The 21107-nt window shown below is 32.8% G+C and overlaps 1 long non-coding RNA gene across 4 annotated transcripts; it reads right to left on the reverse strand.

Moving 5' to 3' along the window:
• Positions 1-283: 283 nt before the first annotated feature.
• On the reverse strand, positions 284-4842 carry LOC116140650. 4 transcript variants are annotated; one of them, XR_004129666.1, is made up of 4 exons: positions 4701-4842; positions 3132-3213; positions 2738-2918; positions 284-709 (listed from the first exon to the last, which is right to left on the reverse strand). It is a non-coding gene; the product is annotated as an uncharacterized LOC116140650 (long non-coding RNA). The 4 variants fall into 4 exon arrangements; XR_004129668.1 differs by having other exon boundaries at positions 284-761; XR_004129667.1 differs by lacking the exon at positions 284-709 and adding an exon at positions 2131-2343.
• Positions 4843-21107: the final 16265 nt, after the last annotated feature.

The raw sequence follows: 21107 nt of genomic DNA on the forward strand, positions 1-21107 counted from the left end.
ATATAAGTGGAGATATCATTAATCTTGGAAATGATATGAATGGTTGAGAGAAAATAATATAAATTCTTAATTTTGTGATTAATTTTCATAATGTAATGAAAATGGTGTAAATATAGCATTACTCTAATTTAAAACCAATAATACCACAAAATTCTTTAATTAATCTTGGGAATGATATTAATTTTTTTAAAATTTTGATTATTTTATTAATTTTTTTTTTAAAATGCGTATCCTACAATACGATACGTGATACACGATTAAAAAAATTAAATTTTCGATACACAATACGATACTCGATTTGACAACCATGGTCACGATTCCCTGTAGGTTGAACTTTAGGTGGCTTTTTCGTGGGCTGATTTTTCTTCAGGTTTTACATGATGACCAAAACTTGTAACTATTATTTGAGATTTTGAATTAATTAACAAAAGGAATTTTTGTAAGACAAACAATTTTTGTCTTCAATTGTCAAATCCATCACTGTGGACTTAGTAGTTGCCCCATCTTTTTAGTCTCCTCAATCCTAGTTTCTCTGCCTTGAGTATCGCTTTCAGAATTTGCATAAAAAGAACTAAATTTCTTCAAACATTTAACAGCTTCCCTTAAATCCTTGATGAAATTTGTTCATAAATTTCTGCACATACACAAAGGCGTTGTTCCCTCGGTTGGTGCCTCTAATTAACTCTTAAGAATGCAAAATCACAAATATCTGCAAGACGACAAGGAGAAATAAGCAGTAAAGCAATTCCTTTTAACCTCCCCTGTCAAGGATTTTAACTGACACTTAGAAAGAAAAATAAAAATAAAATTTACAAAGAACAATAATTTAGCTCAAGCAGTGGTAGACGGATGCCAGATAATTTTAACATTCTTGATCAAATTGACAAATAGAACAAATTCTAAAGAAAGACTTCAAGTCAATTAGCTGTTCCAAAGAGAACTCGATGATAATAGATATGTGCTATCTAAACAATTTAAAGTGTTGAGGTTTAATTTGCTTCTTATCCTTTACACACAAAAGAGACTTCAAGTCTATAGAATGTTGCTTTGTTCTCATTTTCAGAGTTCTCCATGATTCATACCATGAATCACCATTTCAAGAGTAAAATTTTACGTCCAATTAAACCAAACCGAATCCCCACTTCCTATAATTGGAAAAAAATAAAAAATAAAAAAAGCCTTCTCTGTTACAATAATCAGATCACAGTGCTATAAGATTTCTACTGACTGGGTACTATAAGGCAAAACAAAGCCCCAATTTTAGACCACATGTACGTAAGAATAACCCTGCAAACGACTTGATTGGTCTAATTTATACAGAAGGACCCAAAGAAGATTACCATTTCTACTTTCAAGTAATTAACCACCTACAAACTAGATATATCATTCAATACATCCACATTTCTGTAAAATGCAGAAAGCAAACTACTTGGCTGATAGAACAAATAAATAAGCTACTACAGGTTTCAATTCTTACCAGTGTTAAAATCATGGTTGTTAGTATCCTACGATACCCGATACGTATCATACGATACGATTCGATATAGGTCGCCAACGATACGTATCAGAGAGTGTATCTTAAACCTTTCGATACGTTGATATGTATCATACGATCCGATACGTATCCGTTCGTATCCTTAAAAATATCGATATAAATCGATACGACTTTATTAAATTAGGCCAAAGGCCCAAAAAAAATTCGGGTCGAAACCAGGTCACCCAACCCGATTCACTAAAACCTGTCTAAATTTACACATTTTGCATAGAGAAAGTGAAGAGTAATACGTGTTACCCATTTTACATGATAATAATAATAATATAAGTTGAGATATCATTGATCTTGGAAATGATATGAATGGTTGAAAGAAAATAATATAAATTCTTAATTTTGTGATTAATTTTCATGATGTAATGAAAATGGTGTAAAAGAATGGTGTAAATGTAACATTACTCTAATTTAAAACCAATAATACCACAAAATTCTTTAATTAATCTTGGGAATGATATTAATTTTTTTAAAATTTTGATTATTTTATTTTTTTTTTTTTAAAAAGACGTATCCTATGATACGATACGCGATACACGATTAAAAAAATTAGACGCGATACACGATTCAAAAAATTAGGTTTTCGATACACGATACGATACTCGATTTGACAACCATGGTTAAAATGCTTAGTTTGCACTTCAAATTCATTTTGAAACACAACATATAGATGAAAAGAAATCATGGTAGTACTTATACTTATGGTTAGCCCAACTAAATAATTTTGAAATAACATCCATTCTGGAGAACCTGGAGACATATTTGGAACTGCAGGCAGATAGGTCACCACTAACGACCTGTTCATATCAAATTAGCTTTTGAAGCATTAATTTCATTGATGCAGGAGACAAAATATGAAGATATATTGTCCTATGCAAGGTTGTCAGAATCAAAGTTAAAAGATGGTATACAAACCATATTATATACTCCGTTAGAATTTCTTCTTTCAAGAAAGTACTGTTATAGGCAGAACTAGTTACAATATGGAATCCACTTTCCTATTAACTTCACTGGAGATTATCTGGATTGAGCTCGTAAAAGAAATGATGGCTAGGACAAGAGAAAATACTAGACTTTGTCTAAATGACTAATCATATCAGAGAAAAAGAGGGAATTAGAGCAGGGCAAACAAGGTGAGAGGAACACAAGCTACTGAAGCAATTGGAATCGCACTAAAATGAGTAAACGCACCTCTGCCAAATCCCAAGCTGACTCTCACTTACAAATGCCAGAGGCTTCCTTGCCAATATATGAAGAGCCGTCTCTCCATTTCCATCCCAAGCTATAACATGACTGAGTTTAGATTTCGTAATTGAATGGTTCTGGGTATGTTAATTACCTTCAGTTGTCATTTCTCAGCTCAGAAGCAAACCTGAAATGCCAACTATGAATATAACTCAACCAACAAAGTTTAATGTTAAGACTGACAGCTGGAAATGAATTCTGTACAAACACACAAAAATATATTAATAATCAGCAATAATAATGTAAAAAAATTCATAGTAGCATAAAGTATGTTAAATGATGCTGAAATATTGTATCACTAAGCTAAGGGTAAATGGAGCAAGAAAAGAAAAAGAATTACCTTGGAGAGAGCAGTAGATGAGGAAATATTTGAAGTCAATTCTCTGCTCATCTTCTGAGTAAAGTAAATGAGCATGGACATGCTGTGAGAGTATTGAAAGTCAGTCAAGCAGAGAAGGAAATATGGATTAGAGAACTTGGCATGCATACACTCAAAAGTCAAGACTTAAACCCGTAATGGATCTTTTTCAGAATTGACATAGATATAACTTATTATGATTGGTTTACTGATAGTGGATGTTTAATACATACATACTGAGTTGACCTTTGTGTAAAATGAAGCTTTGATACACTTATTATAATTGGTATACTTCCATTTCCATACCAAGTTTCAAGCGTAGCGGCTCAAATTTGCACCCAAATTCATACTCAACACTCATTTTTCCAATGCAAAGTCATTACCAACAGCAATAAAAGCATAGTCAGAATAACATGATACCAATACTACAGTCAGATATGTAATATACTTTGACAGCACACTCGAAAACATAGTAATGTGCACTTGTGTTCGCTTGGGACTTTTGTCGAACACCTTATGGACTATCCCACAGAATACATTTAAGACCTTGTTTGAGTGGATTTAACGGACCAAAGTTATACAAATGACATCAATATCCCAACCAACAAGCAAACCATAATCACACACAATAAACAATCGATTTTACGTGGTTCACTAAAAATGATTTCGTTCACAGGAGACTACCTGTTTTACTAGATTAAAGGGATCTTAATCACTCAACCTCACAATCTCTGTGTTTAAGGTTCTTGCTCACTATTGTGAAGCTTGTTCTACCCTTAGTGTTTTCCTCCCGCAAGCTAACTTAGCAAATCGAACTCTCTAACTTACTTTCTCATCTACTAAATGCAACATATTGTTGCGGTTCCTATCTGTAAATGGAGCTATGAAATCCTGAAATGAACCTATTTCATGAATGAGTTTGAAGATGTCCTCTTGACGATAGCAAACAGCATAATGAATAACGCTCCCGCCATGATGGTCAATTCTTAGTATCAAACCAGGATATTCATTAATAAGTAATGTTAGAAATTCAACATTCCCTTTGTTTGCAGCATCAAGTAAAGGTTTTTCGATTATATATAGGGAAATTATAAAGTAAGATACATTTTTTTTCAAAATTATATTAAAAAAAAAAAAAAAAAAAAAGTAATGTTAGAAATTCAACATTCCCTTTGTTTGCAGCATCAAGTAAAGGTTTTTCGATTATATATAGGGAAATTATAAAGTAAGATACATTTTTTTTCAAAATTATATTAAAAAAAAAAAAAAAAAAAGACAAATTTCAAATCGTTCAATTTAAGAACACTTAACAAAGAATGACTGGTAGAGTTAACAAGAACTCAGTAATTGTATGTTGTATAATTAAAAAGGAAAAGTTGAAAAACAAATCAACCAAAAAAATTTTCAACCACTCATAAAGGCAAAGATTTTTTTTTTTTAAATCTAAAGAACTAAAAAAGAAAAAAAAAATGAAAAATGAAAAGAAAAGAACTACTACACTGGAGTTGCAGCTACTGAGCTACTACAGGGGATAAAGTTATTGAATCTTACTCAAGCTCTTGAAACTAGGATTGAAAATCAGGCAAGTCCGTCCCAATGCAATCGACAGCCACAAGAATGCATATACAGTAGTTGTTTTGGATCACCCTGACCTTAGAGAGGCTTACTTAACCCCATCTGCTGGGCCAGTGGCGCCAGCCTCTGGCTGCGTCGATGATATATTTTTTTTTTATTATTATTATTAAATGTCAATTTACAAAAAATAATATTTCAAAAAGGAAGATTAATGGGTCGTTTGTTTTATTATTTTTGCCCATATTCTCAATCATATTCCCAACATACTTATTTGTTTTGTTATTTGCAAAGTATTAGTATATTTTTTAATTACTTGTAGACCCTTTAAGTTCATTAATTTCATTAAATATCCCTAGAAAAAAGTTTAAAAATTAACAAAAACACCCCCATCCACCCATACTTACCAGATTCCGACAACCACTATTGGTGGTAGCCAAAATCTATCACAACGGCCTATCCATGATCTGAATTAGCCGATAATTCACCAGTCTGGCCTTTCCCAACCAAATCTACAATAGATCTGACCCAAAAGGGCCAGATCTGACGGCCAAAGAAATGGTCATCGTTGATAGTCAACAACGGCCAGATCTGGACTTTTGCGGCTGTCGACGGCCAGATCTGCCATAGATCTAGCCTTTTCCGGCCAGATCCATGGTGAATCTAGTCGGAAAAGGCCATACCGACACCTTACCCGTCAGATTCGACCGGTCTACATCGTAACGCCATTTTCCAGCCATATTCTAGCGGTGATGACTGGAATCTGGCACTTTGGATGGGTGAGGATGTTTTTTGTCATTTTACAAAAATTTTATATATTGGGATGTTTTGTTAAATTAACAAACCTATGGGTTTTTTGTTAATTTTTAAATTTTACCTTGTAATACTCCTCTATTTAACTATCCAAAATCCTATCCAAAATATTTTTACCAGTTTTTATATTTTTAATTTGTAAAATATTTTAATTTTTTATCTCGTATTTATTAATAAAATTTTAAAATTATGTTTCAATTTTTAAAATTTTTTAATTTACAAATAAAATGTTAAGAGGGCTGCTAGCCCAATTATCTATCTATTTTGCTAATGAAAGCAGGATATCTTCTTCTACATAACACAGAGTTGCCAAGTAAAATTTGCCAAAGTTACATTAAAGAAGTTATGTAGGTCAAATATGGGAGGGATATTGGATCCATATTACTAGGGGTGAGCGGTTCCGAGTACCCTGTATTTTCCGGGGAAACCGGAACCGAAACCGCACATTGCAGGTTCCCAAAAAAAGGAACCGGAACCAGAACCGCACAGTGCAGGTTCTTCAATTCAAGGAACCGGAACCTAAATGCAGGTTCCGGTTCCTTTCCAGGGTATCCTGTAAAAAATTAATTACCCCCCTATTAGTTTAAAAAATAACAAAAACACCTTATAAGTTTACAAATACACCCCTAACAAATTTTCATTATTCATTCATTTGTGTCCAATGTAACTCATAACTTGTAATCTCTAAGCAACACTTGAATTGTTAATCATTTAATTAAGTATTGTAATATTGTTTATAATAGAATATATAAGTAATTAAATAATCATACCATAAATTTATAATATAATGTTATAATTAATAAATTATAATAATTTGATTAAGTATTGTGTAAATAGTAAATTACTAATGTTTATAATATAATGTCATAATCAATTAAGTAATCATTTAATTATGTAATGTTATATTAATATATGATCATACTATAATAGTATAATGTAATGTTATAATGAATAAGTAATCATACTATAAATCTATAATTTAATATTATAATAATTAAATTTCAAATCATTTAATTAATATACTAATGTTTATAATGGAATGTTATAATGTATAAGTAATCATATTACAAATATATAAAGTAATGTTATAATTAATTAAATTTTTAATCGTTTAATTAAATAATATAATAGTATAGTAAATTACTAATGTTTATAATGTAATGTTATAAATTCATAACTATTAAGTAATATGTAATCATTAACTATATAATGCATAATAAGTGTGATCATAATATAAGTAATATAATAATATTATAATTTAATTGAGCAATTATTTAACTATAATGCAATGCTTAATAATGTTTATAATGAAATGTTTATAAGGTAATGTTATAATTAATTAAATTTTCTTCATTTAATTAAGTATTGTTATAAGTTTATGTAATAAATTAGTAATACTAATATTATAATATAATGACATAATCAATTTTAGTAATTATTATTATGTAATGTTATAATTAATTATATGATCATACTATAATAGTATAATGTAATGTTATAATGAATTAAGTAATCATACTATAAATCTATAATTTAATATTATAATTAATTAAATTTCAAATAATTGATTAATATACTATGTTTATAATGGAATGTTTAATTGATTAAGTAATCATATTATAAATATATAAGGTAATGTTATAATTAATTAAATTTTAATCGTTATTAAGTAATGCAATAATATAGTAAATTACTAAGTTATAATGTAATGTTATAAATTCATAACTAATTATAAATTATGTAATCATTTAACTATATATACTATAATTAAGTAAGTGATCATAATATATAATGTAATATAATAATATTATAATTTAATTGAGTAATTATTAACTATAATGTAATGATTAATTAATGTTTATAATAAAATGTTTATAAGGTAAGTTATAATTAATTAAATTTCTTATCATTTAATATAGTATTGCTAATGTTTATAGTAAATTAGTAATTACTAATATTTTAATATAATGACATAATCAACTAAGTAATTATTTAATTATGTAATGTTATAATTAATTAATAATCATACTATAATGTAATGTTATAATGAATTAACTATTAAGTAATCATACATAAATTTTAAGTAATTTATAATTAATTAAATTTTTAATCATTTAATTAAGTTTGTACTAATGTTTTTAAAAATGTTATAATTGATTAGTAATTATACTATAAATCTATAACGTAATGCTATAATTAATTAATTTCTAATTATAAGTCAATTAATTAACATTAATTAGTAATAACTTATAAGTCAATAATTAAGTAGTAATCAAAATGTAATGCTATAATTAATTATACTATAAATCAATTAAGTAATGTTATAAATTATATTAATTAAGTAATCATTTAACTATAATGTAATGTTATAATTGATTAAGTATGTATTAACTAGTAATAATATAATTAATTAATTTTAATGTTATCATTATCATATATATTAATAATTACTAATTTATATAGATATACTTAGAACTTGAGTTTTTTAATGAGTAAATAACTAAATATATTATTACTCAATCAAATATACTATTTTATTCAAAAATAATTCTTTTAATAACATTAAAAATGTAAAACACTTTTAATTGGATCATAATTCCAATTATTCACTTAATTGATCAAAACTTTAATATTAATGTATTATAATATATTAAAGCTTTTAATATGGTGTAATTTATATGTAATAAGTATAATTGTATTCGTATATTTATTTAATTAGGTTATTCTAAAAATTTAATTTTTTCTATTTTAAATTTTTTTATATGTAAAATAATAGAAACTCCCCAATTATTTACATTTCACAAATATTTCATTATAGTCCAGGTTCCAAAATAGGTTCTAAACAGATTCCAAAGCAGGTTCCAAATAGGTTCCAAAACAGGTTCCAAACAGGTTCCAAACCAGGTACCAAACAGGTTCCAAACCAGGTACCCCCTACAGGTTCCAAATAGGGTACCCTTTTTACAGGTTCCGGTTCCTCCACATGCAAGAACCGGAACCGGAACCGCACAGTAGCGGTTCCAAAAAATTGGAACCGAAACCTACCCGCACAGTGCAGGTTCTGGGTAGGTTCCGGTTTCGGTTCCGGTTCTACCCGCTACCCGTGCTCACCCCTGAATTATTACCCACAAAACAAGCATAAATCGATAGATATAAACTATTATTAAATGGAAATTGCTACAACCACATATCTTTAGAGCACATATCTCTATAATTAATCAAAAAAACTATTATATGTAGAGTTCCAGCATTCCTCTAAGAAGTTGGAGTATTGTTGGGGAGAGAGTTGTAAGTTTAACTTAGTGTAGTGTATGGTTACCCATTTTAAGTACAGCGGAATTATTACCAAGTTGACTAAGAATTTCCAATTTAATCACATCAAACACAAGTGTGGAAAATAAAAAACATTGTCATATACATGGTTCGACTAAATCCACTTTTAGCTTACATCCATGGGACCTTGTCCAGATCGAAGCAATCTACTAAGATAAAAACATATTACAAGATAATATTTAAAGTTGATCTAAGATACAGTAAAAAGAGCTCACTGTTCAATTTTACACTTAGCACCACACTTTGAATCTTTAACGTGTAGCAACTCCTTGGATCTTCTTAATGTCGAGAACACACCAGAGAATAGCTTGTGAAACACCAAGCTTCAAGCACTGACGCCACACACCAACATCAACAAAGAACCATGTTCCAAGAGCCATCAAGTCTATATTTGATATGGTGAGGTTTTGGCAAAAAATGGAAATGAACCTGTGAACTCCAAGAGAAAGAATACTCTAAAAAAATTTCAAAATACAATAAAATAAAAGATCAAAATGTTAGATTCAAAGACGCAAGATGAGATGGTATATAGTGAAGGGTTTCTTGCTCAACACATATGTGCCACGTCAGCCAACAAGGGCCTGACCCATGTTTGTCTAAATAAGGAAAGTATTCCTTCTTTTTGTTTGGACCACAAAACAAATCAGGAAAAAAAACTTTATTCCCTAGGACCACTTAAGGATATTATGACATACGTAAAAAGGTCCTAAAAGGTGAGAGACAAAGATAAAACAATATTTTTTTCACTTTATAAGACATACAACTCATGTTGGGTTGCAAATGTCTGAAGCAAGAGTCTAAGTATAAACTGTTGTACACACACAATCGAAAGAGAATAAGTCAAGACATAAGTCTGGAACCAGTGTGTACGCAGAACTAATGTGCACACACACGACAAAGGAAACAAGCCAAATCATAATATTATTAACAAGTGTGCACACATAATTGTTCTGCACACATAACTATTCTAAACAGATAACTCATAAGTTTGACAAATATAAATATTCCACATTCTCCCCTTTTGTCAAACTTATGAACAAAAAACATAAAGAGATCAAGTGCAAACCTATTTTAATCGACCAATCAAACCTACAGAGTTGCAAGAACAAACAAACAAAAATAACCAAAAATAACACAAATGTGAACACAATGATTAGTCAATAAACCATCAAGATAAACTAACTAAATAAGTTATGCAAAAACATAATACAAATAGCAAAAACAAATAACAAACTCCCCCATGGAGAGATAGCATCAAAGCAGTTCAAAGTTTAGCAATAAACAGAACAAAAAATAAAAAAATAAAAAAATAAAAAAAAATAAAAAAATAACTTCACTCCCCCATAATGCTTACTCCCCCTCTTTGTTCATAACTCTTGAAGACTTTTAAGAGGGTAATGAAGTGCGACTGGCTTTCCTCTTGACTCTTCTCTATATAGGAGTAGTAATGGTGACATGAGAGTTCCTACTTGAACATTTGGAGCAACAGTAGAGGAAGTATCAGCAACTTCATCTTGGACTGAAGGGGTTTTCTCTTTGATAGGTGAAAAAGGGACATCTTCAGTACGCACATAGGTAGCATCCTTCTCTTAAAAATGTTGTGCTTTGTCTTAAGTATTTGTATCTTCAGGTTCTTCTTCTTCTTCATAAGTAGCTTCTTCCTCTTCTTCATAAGTAGTCTGTTCTTCTTGGATGACAATTGCAGGATCCTTAGCAGGCACGACAGGAGCAAGAGGGGTAGTAGGGGTAATAGGAGCAACGGGAGCAGTAGGAGGCACTTCTTTCTAATCAGCAAGCTCAGTTAGAATAAGGGAAGTAGGTTTCTTCTTCTTCTTCTTCTTCTTCTTCTTCTTCTTCAATCATTGAAGGAAATATGCATTTCCTTCACATATTGCAAAACAATCTCTATAGAAGTCTCCAAATCCTGCATAGCAACAAAAAGCTTAAACTGCCAAAAGCAGTGGTTCCTCTAAAGCAGATTGATTTGATTTACGGCCTCTCAAGCAAACGTCAGCCTCCAGAATTTAGCGGCACTAATGATCTAATAGTAGCAGAACAATGGATCAAGTTGGTGGAGAAAGCTATTGCTCTATCTCCTCTGGCAGACCAGGAGAAGATCTAGTATGCTACGTACTTGTTGAGAGGAGATGTTATGACATGGCGGGAGCTTAAGTAGTAGACTCAAGATATCACCACTCTCACTTGGTCAGGGTTCAAGGAACTATTTGAGGAGCACTACCAAATGACAGACAAGATATCCTCTAAGCTACAAGAGTTTATTAGTCTGCAACAAGGAAATATGATGGTCAAAGTGTACTTAATCAAGTTCAACTCCTTGGCTAAGTTTGCACCCATATTGGTTAGTACACCAGAGACCTGATTAGAGAGATCTGTGGGCAAACTTCATCCCACTATCGTCAAAGATGTTCTGTTAGGTAATCAGCCCTCCCAAACGTATAGTAAACCACTCGCTAGAGCCATCAGAGTAGAGGTGTACTTAAGGAAGAAGACCAGATTAGCTTCTCCCCTAGTAGTGGCAAGTAATCCTTTTTACATTGGCTAGTCTAGCAGTGCAGAACAAGTTGTTGGCAAAGACGATAAAGGTAAAGGCAAGTAAGGAGTCCTACCTAAAGCTAATAGGAAGGACATGAAGAAAAAAGGCCAGCAAAAGAAATGTGAGATCAGTTACTATAAGAAATGTTAGAGGAGACATATGGGTGAATGTCTGGTGGGGACCAATGTTTGTTTTAGATGCCGCCAGCCAATTCATATTGCTAAAGATTGTCCTATTGGTTCTATAGCTTCAGTACCTGCAGTTAGAGGCAAGATAACTAGGGTATATAATGTGGCCTAAATGCAGGAAGATGCCAACCCTTAAGTAGTCACGAGGTTAATTATTATTCCATGATAGTGAAAGATGGATGCATGGAGAATCAAGCATATCATACCATAACAAGTATAGTCATAGTTTAAAAAAAATTTCAATCAAATTGAAATAAGTAAGGTAGAACATGTTACCTTAAGACCTTAACAACCTTAAAGACTCTTAATTTCAAGAGAAATTAAGCAAAAGAGTATCCACACCAAGGGAAGAAGAAATTTGGCCAAGAGAGAGATTTAGGGTTCTTAGAGATTTTGATCTCTCTTCAAAAATTGATATATCATTTTCTTTATATAGGAATCCTTGTAAACAATTCAATAATTGTTTTGGACTTCCTTAAACAATTTCATAATTATTATGAAGTTGTTAAACTTCTTTAAATTATAACATTGGATTAACATTTAATCGCAGTTAACAATTTAACTCTTAAATTGTTTACATAACAATTTAACCCTTAAATTGTTTATATGTTTACAATTACAACCCCTTGTAAAATCCAATTTAATATAAACAAAATGATTAATATAAATAACTTCATTACCCTCGGTAGGTGCTAGCCAACCTTGGATAATCAACTCTCTTTGGCTATTTCTCCATTCCCCTTAGTTTTTATGTGTGACCTCTTAGGTTCACTGTGGCCTAGCCGTGGGCCCAATATCACAATCTATTTCGATATGTTTTGTCATAACTCTTTATGAACAAAACTCCCACTGATTATGGTAGGCATCTAGCAATGCTCCATAACCCCTAAGTCACAATGAAGATATACTCCAACGAACCTTTTACAATCATACACGTTGTATAATCAAATCCTTCCGTTATCTAATCCCAATTAAGAATGGATTCATGGTATGTCAAAATCCTTATCTTAATTTTAATTCAATACATATGGAACGTGTCACCATGAAACAACCTTTCATGTAACATTTTGTATACCCCGGCCGGAGATTTCCCTTTTCCAATGTATCTTGACATTTGTCTAGGAACTTGATATCAATCTATACCAAGTCAACGGATCCCATCTTGACTATCACTTGTCCTCACACATAAACAACACATGGCCAAATCGGCTTATTAACACATGGCATGATTAGCCTCATGTTTATACACCATATGAACCATATGCGTTTATGCAGAATCCAACCGTGATATCTCAGGTCTAAGGATTAATAATACCCTAGTACGATCTTATGATAAATCATTGACTACATTTTAAATGTCCATGTGATTCATCATAAATGGCCATATTCGATAAACAGTTCACTAACCGCGTATCCATGCTAATGCCCTAGTGATATAACTTTTATAATCACCCACACCAATACCATCACATGATATTCTACGGAGGCATTCAGCATGCCTACTATGTAATATTATTGCCCAATTAATATAACCTATGTAGGGAATACTTTGATGATTTTGATCTTCTAAAGATTTGTATCATCCGGACATTTCACATGTAATACATATATATAAATGAAGCAATAAACCACATGTGAAATAAGAACACTTTCTTCTATTGATAAGATAAAATATATATAAAAACTATATACATTCACATATATATACAAAACATAATGCCTCAGAACCAATGACATGATTGGTTCCTAGGGCATACACTAACAGATAGTCCGTAATATGCCTTGATTGATTCTGGTGGTACATATATCTTCATCTCCTATGGTATGATTAAGAGATTAGGGTTAATGCCTATTAGAGTAGAACTAGCTATTAGGATTGAATTGCATGATGGTGAGGGTGTAGTAACCAATCAAGTCCTAATGGGGGAGTTAGTGACTATTAGAGGTTGAGATATGATGGTAGATTTGATTGTCTTCAATATGCCAAACTTTGACATCGTTCTTAGGATGGACTTTCTTAATAGATATGGAGCAGACGTAGACTGTCGTAAGAAAAAAGTCGAGTTTAATCTAGACCATAGAGACAACTTTATTTTTGAAGAAGGGCACCCAACTAGCAAGATGATTAGTGCAGTAAAAGTTAGGAAGGTGTTGAAAAAAGGGCATTCTGGGTATATGTGGTACCTGTGGTAAATGAATTCATTGATGTATTTCCAGACGAATTGCCAGGTTTACCTCTAGAAAGAGAAGTGGAGTTTAGTATAGAACTGGCCCCCTGTACAACCCTTATTTCAAAGGCTCTTTATCGTATGGCCTCAACTAAGCTCCAAGAATTGAAGAAGTAGTTACAAGAATTGTTAGACAATGGCTTTATCAAGTCGAGTCATTCACCATGGAATCCTCCGATTCCATTTGTGAAAAAGAAGGATGGGTCCATGAGGATGTGTATAGATTACCATGAACTAGATAAAGTAACAGTAAAGAATAAGTACCCATTGCCCAGGATAGATGATTTGTTTGACCAGTTGAGAGGTGCCTTAGTTTTTTCTAAAATTGATTCGAAGTTAGGATACCATCAAGTTAGAGTGGCTAAGGAAGATATACCAAAGATGACTTTCTGAATGAGATATTGGCATCATGAATTTGTTGTGATGCCATTCGGATTGGCTAATGCACCTGCAATTTTTTGGACTTGACAAGCAGAGTTTTCCATGATGTCCATGACAAGTTCATAGTGGTGTTTATTGATGATATCTTGGTTTATTCCAAGACTTTAGAAAAGAGAAACAACTGTATGCCAGATTTTCAAAATGTGAGTTTTGGTTGGATTGAGTTACTTTTTTGGGTCATGTGATCTCCAAAGATGATATATCAATAGATCCTGGTAAAGTAGAAGCAGTGCTCGAGTGGTAGAGACTAAAGACAGTGAAAGACGTTAGAAGTTTTCTAGGCTTAGCAAGGTAATACAAGAAGTTTTTGGAAGGCTTTGCAAAGATAGCCAAACCACTTACAAATCTCACCAAGAAAGAAGTTCCATTTGATTGGACAAAATATCTCTGTAGAGCTTTCAAGAGTTGAAGAAGAGATTAACTACAACTCCAAGTGTTACACTGCCAAAGGAGGGCATCGATTATGATATTTATGTTGATGCGTCCTATAATGGTTTGGAAGCAGTGTTGATGTAGCAAGAGAAAGACATTGCTTATGCCTCTAGAGAGTTGAAAAACTATGAGAGCAGATATCCTACCCATGACCTGGAATTAGCAGCAGTGGTTTTTGCTCTGAAAATATGGTGACACTACCTGTATGGAGTGAATTGTAACATATACATTGGCCACAAGAGTTTGAAGTATATCTTCACCTAGAAAGAGTTGAATATGAGATAGAAGAGATGGTTAGAATTGGTGACAGACTACAACTGTGACATCAAATACCATCTAAGGAAAGCTAATGCAGTAGTAGATGCTCTCAGTAGAAAGGTCTTTTTATCTCTGATTACTGTATAGGGACAATTACAATAGGATATCCTCCAAGAAGGAATTAAAATTGTGATCAAATGGGGATTGGCCCAAATGGAGAGCAAACCCACTTTAGTGGAGGAATTTAAGATGAAACAGGCTAAAGATGATATCTGTAAGGTGATCTGCCAACGGATGATAGAGGGTAAAGAGACAGACTTTAAAATAGTCAATGGGGCACTGATGTTCAGAGATAGAATATGTGTACCTCAAGATGAAGAACTAAGGAATAAAATCCTTAGAGAGCACACGATACACTTTATACAACCCACCCTCGAGTGTAAAGATGAATCAAGATGTAAAGAAAATCTATTCGTGGCTATGTATGAAGAAAGACATTGTCAATTATATTGCTAGATGTTTAACATGTGAGCAAGTAAAGGAGAAGCATTAGAGACCTTCAGAATTACTTCAACCTTTAGAGATTCCTTAATGGAAATGGGATGATATCTCGATGGATTTCATTGTGGGACTTCCCAAAGTTTAGCGAGGATATAATGCAATCTAGGTGATGGTTGACAAATTGATCAAGATAGCTCATTTTCTACCTGTGACAAATAAGATAGATGCATTTCGATTGGGCTAGTTATATGTCAGAGAGATTGTGAGATTACATGGATTACCTAAGACAATTGTGGTAGACAGAGATACCAAGATCATATCAGCTTTCTAGGTTGGAATGCAAAGAGCATTAGGAATAAAGTTAGCCTTTATTATGACTTATCATCCTCAAATTGATGGTCAAACTAAAAAGACTAACTAGGTGATTGAAGACATGCTTAGAGCTTGTTGTATGGATAACAAGGCAAAATGGAATGATATACTTCCACTAATAGAATTTACCTACAACAATAACTACCAATCCACTATCTAGATGGCCCCATATGAAGCATTATATGGAAGAAGATGCAGATCCCCTTTGTATTGGGATGATATTGGAGAAAAAGACTCCTTGGTTCAAGTAGTTGGACTAGAGATGACCCAGAAAATGATTGAAGATGTCAAGCTTATCAGAGAAAGAATGAAGTAGGCCAAGGATCAACAGAAAACTATGCCAACCTAAAAAGAAAAGAAGTTGAATTCCAAGTGGGTGATATAGGTTTTTCTAAAAGTTGCGCCTTATAAACATATTATGAGGTTTGGAAAGAAGGGCAAGCTCGCTCTACGTTACATTGGACCCTTTAAAGTATTGGAAAGGCTAGGCAAAGTAGCTTATAGACTTGCACTGCCAATGGGCATGGAAAGAGTCGATAATGTTTTTCTTGTCACTTTGCTGCATAAATATGTTAGTGATCATTCACATGTGTTTCAGATAGAGGAAGTGGAATTACATGATAATTTAGCTTATCAGGAACGTCCCAGTTCAAATCCTTGATAAAAAAGGTAAAAAAGCTCAGAAACAAGCAAATTCCACTAGTAAAAGTGCTTTGTAGGAATCATAAGATAGAAAAAGCTACTTGGGAAACAGAGCAAAATATGAAAAGTCGATACCTGGAGTTGTTTCTATAATTTTGGGGCCGAAATTAATGTAGGAGGGAGGAAATATAATATCAAGATGTCAAAGGCATGTTCCCAACTCAAAATAGTCCTTTAGATGTTACTTTTATGTATCTAACTAAGGGCAAAATAACCAATTCATTTGGAATGGTATAAATCAATTATCCATAAAAAAGTTATTAGGGGCAAAATAGTCATTTTGCTTATGGGTAAGCATTACAAAAGTCAAGGATGAGTAGGCTTAATTACATTTGATGGCATTAATTAATTAATAATTATGTTTAGTGCCAAATGATGAAAATGCCCTTATATGAAAAATTAAGGACTTATGAGTTATACAATTAAAATAATTGGGCCAATGGCATAATTTTGGAAAATTAATGAAATAATTTCCTATACATGAGAGGAAAATTTGTTTAAGCCAAGAGAAGACATCATTTCTTCAACCTTTCTTCCATTTTCTCTCAAATTGTCCATGAAACAAGCTTTCTCTCTCTAAGTTTCAAAGATGTTTTGCATAATTTTTTCAAGGAGAACAAGATAGGAGCCTTGGATCTTCAAAATGACGGGTTTAAGGTAAGGATTAAAAACCCTAGTTTTGATGTGATTTGAAGATTTGAGGTAGATGTTAAGGTATAATCTTATATATGTAGGATTAAGGGGCAAAAGAAGATAAAGGCAAAGGATTTGGTGGGGGAATTCTTTAAAAAAGTAAGGAAGAACCTCCCATGACTTTAGGAATTATGCTGGGGTTTGTAGATTTTAATGAAACCTTAAATTAAAGCTTTAAGATATAGAATTAGTTGATGGCAAGTGTAGTTGAACTAATTAATTTTATTTATTGCCTTGAATTCATTATACATGAAGTTATTTCCATTTATGTTTTGTAAGTTGTTATGTTTAATTGAAGAAAATGAAGTATTCATGTTGATTGTGGCAAAACTTGTAGTATCAGAGGCCACACGGTATTGAATGGTTACTATCAAAAGTGTTGAAGTGTTGTTTGCATTAACTTACAATGTTATAGCAATGATGGGTGATTATGAGAATGAGGTTTTACACTTCCTTTAAGATATTAAAGACTATTAAAGGGAGGTTTATTTGATCCATAAGTTGACATATTTGTTAATTGTAAGTTGTTTTGTCAACTTATGATTCTAGTGGTGTAACACTAGCCATGGTATAAACATTTCACTTTGAAGATTGCACAATCGTTTTGTTTAATTTCTAGTGTGACAACCTCGTGTTTAAAGTGATCACCTTCCTTTATGTTGGTTATCTGCTGTATCGGGTGAGCACCTCTGAGTTAGAATGATCACTTCATAGTTGACAGTTTTATTTGAGTTACACATATTATGCTTCTAGAATGCATGAGCTGTTATATTCTCTTTTAATATATTTGTGTGGTTCCTAACACTTGTCAAATTCATATTTAATGGGTTGGAAATTTTTATTCTCTTTGATAGGTGGCATCTTGATATTGAAAAAATTTTGATAAAGGTAAATTTAATATAGTTTTCTTTGCCACCTATCCTTGCAATGGCTGACTATTTTCCTATATAAACTCTTCTCCATTGCACTTTTTCTTAAGCCTGATTTTTCTCTAAATAGTACACCGAAAATTCTCTAAATTTTTCCCTTGTTTTTATCAGGTTTCTATGCTTAGGTAAAGCTTAAAAATACCTTCTTTCAAGTACCTAAAATGGGTCCTTGCTTTCCATGGTTTTGTTGGTTGCTGATGAGTGAAGCTTCTTGAGCTTCTTCGGCTGAAGTGCATCTTTGTTTTTGTACCTTGAGAGGAGCTCAAGGCTGATCAAGTTGTTTCAGTGTTTTTGTAGCTAGCTATGGTTGTACGTTGTTTAACCAAAGGGTAGAGATTGAAGCATTGCAAAACATGGGTGTTTTAGCAACTGAGGCTTAATCTCTAACTTTGTAATTAAATTGTAAAGTAGACCTAGTGGATTAGCTTCATTCTGGACTTGGTCCCATGGATGTAGGCATTTTCCTAAAACATGTAAAAATCTTGTGTGTTTTACTTTGGTTTATGTTTATTGCTTTGTGATTATGTTTAATGGACTCTTAAAATCAACATAGCTACCATTTCCCACTTAAGTTTTAATTCACTTGGTAATTCTAAAACTTTCAATTGGTATCAGAGCTTGTTCTAAAAGTTATTTCAGTTGATCCTTGCTTGTTAATTTATCTTTTTACTACTTTTTGATCTGCTTATTTTGGTATTTTTTCTGTATTTTTTTTTTTTCATTTTTGCTTCAAACCTTGTGTGACCACCCTGGGGATTGTGTGATCACCCCGTGTTTTGTCTTTAGGCTATGTTATTTTTGTTCCTTTTGTCTTCTGTTTTTGTAGGCAACCACTTTAGTTCTTATGTGACCACCCTAACTATTTTATTAGCAATGAGTTTGTTTAGTGATGGAGGATTTACTAGTAGGCCACCCTTGCTGAAGAGAACCAACTATGCTTTTTGGAGACCCATCATGAGTGCCTTTTTAAAATCCATAGATGAAAGGGTTTAGATGTCTTTTATTGTTGATTGGAAACAACCCAAAACTGTAGAAGAAGGTGAGACCAAACCAAAACCCATAGAATAGTGGACCAAGGCTGAGTTAGAAGCTTCCAATTTTAACGCTGAAGCCCTTCATGCCTTGTTTAATGCTGTTAGTATAAGTTAGATGAAAAATATTGGTAACTATGAGACTGCCAAGGATGCACAGGATAGACTCCAAGTAAAAAATGAAGGAACAAACCTTGTGAAAAAAAAAACTAGGCTTAGGAGATTAATAACTAACTATGAAAACCTTGTTATGCGTGATGATGAATCTATTTCTGATTTTGATGGCCGTTTGTGTGATGTTACAAATAAGTGTTTTGTTGTGGGTAAAATCTATTCTAAGATTGAAGTTGTTAGGAAAGTGATGTGCTCCTTACCTAGGGGTGTAAACGAGCCGAGTCGAGTCGAGCTTTTGGCTTATCGAGCTCGGCTCGTTTACAACAGTGTCGAGCTCGAGCTCGAGCCTGGCGAGCCTCAAAATTGAGACTCGAGCTCGAGCTCGGTCGAGCTCGAGTCGAGCTCGAGCCGGCTCGCTAGCCGGCTCGATATCGAGCTCGCGAGACTTGTCGAGCTTGACCGAGCTCGAGCTCGAGTCTCAATTTTGAGGCTCGCCAGGCTCGATCAAACCACCATTTATCCGGGTTTGATCGAGCCAAGTTCCCCTTTTTTATAGCAATCTGCTTGCGTACAGCATTTCATATTTACATCCAATGTTGAATTAATCATGATAGTTTTGAATATTACAAAATGTCTATTACCTTACAAAATCAAAAAACAGTTCTGAATATATACAAATAACATTCCTAGGAGATTATCGATTTTAGAGTGTCTAGTTCGCGATTTGAGATTTAGGAGTCTTTGATTGCGATTTGGGATTTAGGGCAACTGGGATGGGAAACTGAAATTGAGTAATTGACACTCTGTTTTGGTGTATCATGTTATTTCAAATTTGCACTTTAGGGGGGGAAACTGTCATTTTTTAAAACTTTTTTCACTGAAAAATATCAGTTTAATACCTAATAGTTTAAAAAATCACCAAAATACCCTATTAAGTGTACAGTGCTTAATCGAGCCGAGCCGAGCCGAGCCGAGCCAGGCTCGCGAGCCCACGAGCCGAGCCAAGCTCGTGAGCACACGAGCCGAGCTTCACTGTGTTCGAACTCGACTCGGTAAACGAACCGAGTTCGAGTCGAGTCGAACCGAGCCTTATCGAGCCAAGCTCTAAACGAGCTTTTATCGAGCCGAGCCGAGCCGGCTCGGCTCGTTTATAGTCCTACCTAGTCTCGAGCCTGGTTGGGCTCAGGACTAGGCCTCTCCCAACTCTAATATGGACAATCTTCAAGAGTACCACTTTTTTTTTTACATATATATGACACAATTTATGATCAATTAGATCAATGCACTTTGAGTGGTTGAGATTGCATACAACTTACATAATAAATGCAACTTGTGAATTCTCGAATTTAGATGAGATCTCAAGCATTGAAATGCATTAATTTAACAGTTCATAAATTGTGGCAAAACTTGTTTTAAAAAAATAATGCTCTTGAGCCTTCTTTTATATATGTGTGTGAAATGTTTGAGAGCCCAAATTTTACACAAGCTTTGAGTTTTTAGATTAAAATATTTAAATGGTTGAGATTGCATCTTAATCATGGTATTTTCGAAGTGCATTAATTATGTAAGTTATATTAAATCTCAAATACTCAAATTCATTTGATCAAGTGACTCATGAATTGTGTTATATTTTATGTAAAAAAAAAGTGGTGTGCACAAAACCTTCCATATATATAATGATTAATACCCAAAAAAAAAAAAAAAAAAATTTCAAAGCACAATAAAGGTGTTAATGATTAGAGATAACAAACAAAGATAGATCACTGATCTCTTGCAACGTGTAACCACGCTGAAATC

This window comes from Pistacia vera, unplaced genomic scaffold, assembly GCF_008641045.1.
Source record: "Pistacia vera cultivar Batoury unplaced genomic scaffold, PisVer_v2 Contig374, whole genome shotgun sequence".
NCBI classification, from domain to species: Eukaryota; Viridiplantae; Streptophyta; class Magnoliopsida; order Sapindales; family Anacardiaceae; genus Pistacia; species Pistacia vera.